Source organism: Talpa europaea (genome assembly GCF_964194135.1).
Source record: "Talpa europaea genome assembly, chromosome: 8".
In the NCBI taxonomy this organism is placed as follows: domain Eukaryota; kingdom Metazoa; phylum Chordata; class Mammalia; order Eulipotyphla; family Talpidae; genus Talpa; species Talpa europaea.
The window spans coordinates 69,175,509-69,183,913 of NC_140075.1; positions in this window are offsets into that span (position 1 = coordinate 69,175,509).

Genomic DNA, 8,405 nt, shown 5'->3' on the forward strand with positions numbered 1-8,405 from the left:
TTAACAAATTTCTCTTATGAGTGGTATAGACTATTAAATTGTATTACTTATAGCAAATAGATTTTAAATTTTGTTCTATAAAATTCTTGTGCCAAAAAAAGTTATAGAGGTTAAATTGTTCACAAGTGTTCTTATTTAAAAATTGACTTTTTAATTGTGGTGACTCTGGTTTAACGCACTGTGTATGATTTAGGGGTATAGGTTATACCTCTTGAGATGCATGTTACAATATCACACCCATCAGCAAAGCACTATTAACTCACCACCAGAGTTCCTTGAGCCCCCTCCACTTAGGTCCTCATGTCCTACTGTTCTGGTAGCCTTGATTCTACAGTCGGATTTCTAGGGTTTGTTTTGGTTTAGTTTTTTTTTTGTTCCCTTGTTGTGATTCCTTATGAATCACATGAGTGATATCATCCAGTATTTGTCTTTCTCCCGAGTTATTGTACTTAACTCAGCCCCTTCCAGTTCCATCTAAGTTGTTGCAAATGGCAAGATGGCAAGATTTCCTTTTTTAGTTAGCTGAGTAATATTCCATTGTGTATATATACATCTTTAACTACTTATCTTGTCCTTGGGCACTTAGGTTGTTTCCATTGCCTGACTTTTTTACTGCAATGAACTTTTGTGTTGCTGCAATGAATATAGGAGTGCATATATCCCTGTGAATTAGTATTTTTGCATTCTTTGGGTAGATATCTAAGAATGGAATTGATAGATCATATGATAGATCTATTTTTATATTTTGAGAAATCTTCATCATCGTTTCCATATGTATCAAATCAGTTTACACTTCCACCAACAATGTATGAAGGTATGAAGGTTCCTCTTTACCCTTAGCAACACTAACAAGTGTTTCTGGTCTTTTGGGAACATTCTCAGGTTGGTTTTGATTTGCATTTCCCTGATGATAAGTGATGATAAGCATTTTTTCATGTGCCTGTTGACCATCTGTATGTCTCATTTGGAGAAGTGCCTATTTAACTCTTCTGGCCATTGTTTTGATTAAGTTATTTGTTTTCTTGTTTTTGAGTTATACGAATTCTTTGTAAATCCTGAATATTAACTCCTTGTTGGATGTATGGTTTGCAAATACTTTCTACCCATTAGTAGGGTGTCTTTTTCATTTTAATGATAGTTTATTTCACTGTGTAGATGCTTTTTAATTTGATGTAGTCCCATTTATTTATTTATTTAATTTTGCCTTGCTATTGTGGTTGATTACTGGAGACATTACTGAAGCCAATATTCAGAAGTGTTTTGGCTGTGTTTTCTTCTATGCATTTTATGGTTTCAGGTCTTCTATCCAAATTTTTAGTCTATTTTTTTTCAAAGATTTATTTATTTTTATACAAGAATGGGGGTACAGGCCAGATGTGCGGGAGGGTGAGAGGACTCAGTGGAGACAGAGTGGGGAACAGAACAGGCAAACTGACGAAATACACTGCTGAGGGAAGCAGCGGGCGAGACAGGAGAGGTCTGCTGCGCCATGTGGGATTCTCGCTGGCCGGCTGGGGTGGAACCCGTGCTGCAGAGGCTGCAGACAGCTTCACAGAGAGGCGCTCAACTGCCTGCACCACCAGGGAGGCCCTTTTAGTCTATTTTGAATTAATTTTTGTGTATGTTGTGAGATAGTCAACTACTTCCGTTCTTTTGCATGTGGCTATCTTTCTCAACACTCTTTGTTGAAAAGACTTCCTTTCTCCTTTGTATGTTCTTTGTATTTATTTTTCATAGTTAACTGTGCATGTAGGTGTGGATTTATTTCTGAACTCTCAGTTCGACTCCATTGATCAGCATGTCTATTTTTATTTGAAAGCTATACTGCTTTGATTACTGTAGCATTTTAGTATATTTTGAAATCTGGAGTGTGATACCCTTGTTGTTCTTTTTTTGTTAGGATTAGTTTGGGGCTATTTGGGGTCTTTTATGGTTCCATATAAATTCAGTAATGTTTGCTCTATTTCTCTGGAGAATGCGATTGAAACTTTGATAGGGATTGCAGTGTGTCTATCTATCTGTATATTGCTTTGGCTAAGGTGGCTGTTTTAAGTGTTCTAAATGTTTAAGCTTTACTAGGTAGACAAGTTTAATTTTTTTAAAAGCTTTATTTATTTATGCATACAAGAGCTGGGGTACAGGCCAGAGATGTGTGTGTGTGTGTGTGTGTGTGTGTGTGTGTGTGTGAGAGGATTCACCAGAGACAGAGTGGGGAACAGAACAGGCAGACTGACTGAAATACACTGCTGAGGGGAGCAGCGGGTGAGTCAGGAGAGGTCTGCTGCACCATGTGGGTTGCTCCCCGGCCAACCGGGGATTAAACTTGTGCTGCAGAGGCTGCGGATTGCTTCATAGTGCAGTGTTTAACCCCTTGCACCACCAGGGATGTCCTAATTTTTTTTTTTTTTTTTAGTCTAAAGTGACTCTCATGAGATGATGAGTCTGTTCTTCAACAGGAAGGGATAAATCTTTAACTCTTCTCCTTTTCTATAGGTGATCCTATGCTGTTGGTGGCATGCTGATGACTCAGTTCAGATTCACATTTTAACCTTTGTAAATCAAGACTGACTTACATTTCTCTGGTCTTCTCAGTCATTTATGAGTACCCTCACTCTGCACAACTAAAATTAATGTATTCTCTTTTCCATTCCACCCCTTTTTCTTTTTCTTACCTCCCTTTCTAGAATAAAGCATTGCCTTTAATCACATCCCTCTGGTAGAGACTGAGAATCAGCCTCAGCCTCAGTCCCACAGAGCCAACAATTCCTGTAGTTTCTAACTCTAATTTGGTGAAAATGATTTTTGATTGTGTATTAATTTATTATTGTGTAGTAGATTTAGGTCATACTTCCCCCATCTCCTGTCTTTTTTTCTAAGCCACAGAATTGATATTATTAGACATTCTCTCTCAGAAGTTCCTCCTAACACTGTGATTTTTCTACTGTGCTCTGAACATTTTCCAAGTCTCTTAAAACCTGTGTCCGGGACAACCTTATTCAGTGTGGCTAGTGTGCTGTGATGAAGAGGGAGAGAAAATGCAGTGTGAATATTGGATGGGGATTCTAATGAACTGGAGATATGTAATCCTAGATGGAAAGAATTTATTTTGTTTTTTACTTTGAAATTAAAGTTTATCTGATTGGAGGTTCCAAATGTTGATACATAAAGTTACTACATCCTGACTCAAGAGGATTACATACTGCTGACTTCACCACTAGAATGTATTTTTCTTTTGTAAGCATGATTCTCATTTGTTTTTTGAATTAATTCCAATGGACAGGAGCCAGTTTTAACTCTGGTCTACAACACTGGCATTGTTCACAAGACAGCAAAGCAGCAATCTTTTATCCTCTTGAAAGATTCAGAGAACTGGTTCCCATGAAGAAGGCAGGTGGCATGTTGGTGAGCTGGGCTTGGCAGGGGGAGGGGGATAACTTCGATCTTCTGAGTTCAAATCCCAGTCACACCACTCACTAGGACTGTGTTAGGAAAAGTGGTTTAAATTTTCTGGACTCTTCTTTTCTTCCCTATACCTGCATTGTCAAGTGCTGTGAAATTTAGAAACTAACAATATCCCAGCACCTAACACAGTGCCTAGGATATAGGTAATTCTAAGTAATGCTCAGTGGAGGCTGGGGCTATTCATAATGTAAAAGGAGGACTAACTGGTTGCTGCCTTCCTTGCTTGCCTTGCTGAAGGACAATTTCTGTTTCAATCTCATACCTGTGGGATTTAAATGGTCAAATATATCTTATAATAGCATCTTATCCAATACCTTTTCTCTAAATTTTTCTTATCCTTATTAGACAGGAACAATCACATCACATGACAAGTTTATATGTCAACTTTTATTTTCCTTATGTTTCCTTCCTAATTTGGGGGAAATATTTATGTTAGAAAGTTGTTTTGGGCCCAGTAAGTAATAAAACTCATCATTAAAACTCTCACAATCTTGTTCAAGGGAAATCCCACATTTAAAAATGTTCATTTACTACTGTTCTAGTAAAGATTTAGTCCATACAGTGTGTTGTGCAATAAAGCATAAAAATACTCTGTATAGTTAAATTCACATTTTCCCCCTTCAGTTACTGAATATATATGTAGACACAGGGATTATGCATCTATTCTGAGGTTATAATATTGCCTAGAGGAGTTTTCCTCTGTATAGGTAAAGCATTCCCTTTAAAATGATTAGGTGATTTAGCAATGAAGAGTTAGTATTCTTTTAAGTTTTGATCTGTGGTGTAGCCTGGGGCCTGTCAGTTAGAATTGCCTTCCTCACTGAACTCCAGACATGTTTGGCAAGTCTGCTGAATCTACCCTGTGTCGTGATGAGTTGGTGGTCTGTTTCATCAGTGGACAGAGTGTATTGCCACCAGGGTCAGAAGAGTTTCTCTAGAGAACTCATCCTAAGAGACTATAGTCAGTCTTATAAGCTTTAATTACCAGAGCATGGAGTGATTCTGAGCACAGCACAATGTGGGTCACCAGAAGATATCTGCTCTTGGCCACTCCCTGGACACAGGGCTGAGTTCTGTACAATTGAGGCGTGAAAAGTGGGGTATACATAAGAGCTGTTCTGCTGAAGAATCTGTATATCATTTGAGCATGAGACCACTGCTTCAGTAGCCTTCAGCAGAATATATTGTAAATAGGGAGAAAGGCTTAGTTATCTCTATCCACATATGTTTTAACTAGAGAGTTCTAAATTAGTTTGATTGAATCTTTATCTTGAGAAGCAGTGGACCCTATACTTCTAAAATACTACAATAGTGTAAACCAATGTTACCTCAATAAAAAATTTAAATGACAATAAATAAGTTCCAAGAAAAAAAAGCTGTATAAACCTTCCCTTCTAGTAACATATTACATATTTTATAAGACATGCACAAAAGTACAAAGTAAAAAGGCAAAACAAAAATTAAACAGAAACTATTATTTTCCCCCCTCTCCTAAAGATTTGCCTTACATCTCGTCACCTTGAAGAGTGAGTGAGTCCCAGAGCTCACCTGGTGGTGCAGACGGTTGAGCGCAGCGCTGTGAAGCTGTCCACAGCCTCTGCAGCACCGGTTTGATCCTGGCCTGCTGGAGAGATCCTGGCCAGATCTGGCCTGCTGGGTCCCACATGGCATGGCAGACCTCTCCTGTCGCGCCCACTGCTCCACTCAGCAGTGTATTTCATCAGTCTGCCTGTTCTGTTCCCTGCTCTGTCTCTGGTGAATTCTCTCACCCTCCTGCGAATCTGGCCTGTACCCTTGTGCTTGTATAAATAAATAAATAAATAAATCTTTAAAAAAAAAACTGAGTCCACACCTTAAAGACCACTGCTCTAGTGTATCAGTGGGAGGGACCTGGGGTGCTTGGAAATAGTAGCTCTTTATGGTAGGGTTACCCACCCTATAGCAAATTCACACATATGAGACACCATTGGTCTATGTGTCTCTGTCACTTTTTGTTGCAGTACCATGTTGTTTTTATTATTATGGCTTTGTAATATAGTTTAAAGTCTGGGAGTTTAATACCTCCATTATTCCCCTTTTAGTCAGGAGAGCTTTGGCTATTCAAGGGTTTTTTGTAATTCCATATGAATTTCAGCAATATTTGTTCCATTTCTTTGAAGAATGCCGTTGAAATTTTTATTAGAATTGCACTGAATCTGTAAATTGCTTTTGGTAGGATGGCCCTTTTGATAATGTTAATTCTTCTAATCCATGAGCAGGGAATGTCTTTCCTTTTCTTTGTGACTTCTTCTATTTCTTTTAACAGAAGAATAGGTCTTTCTCCTCCTTTGTTAGGTTTGTTCCCAGGTACTTAATTTTTTGGATACAATTGTAAATGGAATGGTTTTCTTAATATCTTCCTTTGCAAAATGATGATTTGCATATCAAAAGGCTACTGATTTTTGTGTATTGATTTTGTAAGCTGCTACTTTAGTAAACTGGTTTATTGTTTTAATCAGTATTTCCCTGGTTTTTTTTAGGTCTCTCTGTATATTATCATATCATCTGCAAATAATGATAGTTTTGCTTTTCCAATTTATATTCCTTGTTTGCCTTTCTCTTGCCTAATTGCTCTAGCTAGGGGCTTCCAATATTACATTGAAAAGCACTGGTGAGAGTGTACATCTTTGTCTTTTTCCAGATCTTAATGGGAAGGCTTTCAGTTTTTTACCATTAAGGATAATGCTAGCTGTGAATTGTTATTTATGACTTTTATTATGCTAAGATAATATTTTAGAGGATTCTTGTCCTTTCTTCTTACAGGTGTTGCTGTATTATTTTAACTAACTCATGCATTGAGTACCTTTAATTTCACCAAGGAAAATCCCATTTCTGATGTTGAGCTTGCTAAATTATAATGCAGTGATTATTAATAGAGGTAGGAGTGAAGTCACCTTCTTTCCCAATGCTGGCACGACCCCTACTTCTGGATTATACAGTCCACATATCACTTTAACTACCTATGCCTATAAGTAAAACTTAAATTAATTGGCATACATTTCACACAGATTATACTGAAGTATTTAAAGTAAATTATGTATCTTACAGCACTGGCTTACAGTTTTATATTGAACCTTATAATCTATGATTTGCCAAAAGTCTCTTAGCTGATGATAAGTGAATAAAAATATCGAATCCAGATATAAATGACTCTTAACCCCATACTTTCTTTGTAATATATATGTATCTGACCATATATACTTCCAGTTCTGGCTTCCTTGACTACTTTTTTTTTAAATTTTTAAAATTTTATTTTTATATTCCCCATACAATTGCAACCTCCTTATTTTGACCCCAATCCCTCCTTTCCCCACCCCCCACCCCCATAAAGTGTCTCTGGTTCATAGTTGTTTGTTGATTTTGATATTTTCTTTCTTATAGTTATTCTTTTTCCTGGTCCCTTATTTAAGTTTTCTAGATTCCTGCTATGAGTGAGACCATCCGGTATTTTTCTTTTTCTTTCTGGCTTATTTCGCTGAGCATGATCCCTTCCAGCACCATCCATGTTGCTGCAAATTGCATGTGTTTATCTTTTTTGAATGCCGAGTAATATTCCATGGTGTATATGTACCACATCTTCTTGATCCAGTCATCTATTTTTTGGGCATTTGGGTTGTTTCCAAAGCCTAGCTATTGTAAATAGTGCTGCAATAAACATAGGGGTGCAGGTGCTCTTTGGAATGGATGTTTCTGTGTCCTTTGGGTAAATAACTAGGAGTGGAATTGCTGGATCATATGGAAGCTCTATGTTTAGTAGGTCCAGAAATCTCCACACAGCTCTCCATAGTGGTTGGACCAGTTTGCACTCCCACCAACAGTGCAGAAGAGTTCCTTTTTCTCCACACCCTCGCCAACATTTGTTGTTGCTAGTTTTTTTAATATGTGCCATTCTCACTGGTGTAAGATGGTATCTCATTGTAGTTTTGATTTGCATTTCCCTGATTACAAGTGATGTTGAACATTTTTTCATATGCCTGTTGGCCATTTGCATTTCCTCTTCAGAGAAGTTTCTTTTTAGCCCCTCTGCCCATGTTTTGACTGGATTGTTTTCTTTGTTTTTGTTGAGTCTCATCAGCTCTTTGTAGATTTTTGTGATCAGTCCTTTATCATTAGTGTTGGGTGCAAAAATGTTCTCCCAGTCAGTGGGGTTTCTCTTTTTTTTGTTATTGTCTCTTTTGCTGTGCAGAAGCTCTTTAATTTGATGTAGTCCCAGCTGTTTATCTTTGCCTTCACTATCACTGCTTTGGGTGATGTGTCTGTAAAGACGTCTTTGATGTGCAAATCACGTAGTGTTTCGCCTATATTTCCTTCTATGTATTTTATGGTTTCAGGTCTTATGTCTAGTTCTTTAATCCATTTTGAGTTGGATTTTGTGCATGGTGTTAGGTAGTAGTCAAGCTTCATTCTTTTGCATGTAGCAACCCAGTTTTCCCAGCACCATTTATTGAACAAACTTTCTTTGCTCCAATGCATATTCTTTGCTCCTTTGTCAAAGATTAGTTGACCATAAATCTGTGGGTTTATTTCTGGATTTTCTATTTGAGTCCATTGGTCTGTGTGTCTGTTCTTGTTCCAGTACCATGCAGTTTTGATGATTATGGCTTTGTAGTACAGTTTGAGTTTGAAGTCTGGGAGTGTGATGCCTCCATTCCCTTCTTTTTTTTTTCAGGAGAGCTTTGGCTATTTGGGGTTTTTGGTGGTTCCATATGAATTTCATCAATAATTGTTTTATTTCTTTGAAGAATGACGTTGAAATTTTGATTGGAATAGCATTGAATCTGTATATTGCTTTTGGTAGGATGGCCATTTTAATAATGTTTATTTTTCCAATCCATGAGCAGGGGATGTCTTTCCATTTTTTTGTGTCTTCTTCTATTTCTTTTAACAGTGTTTTATAGTTTTCT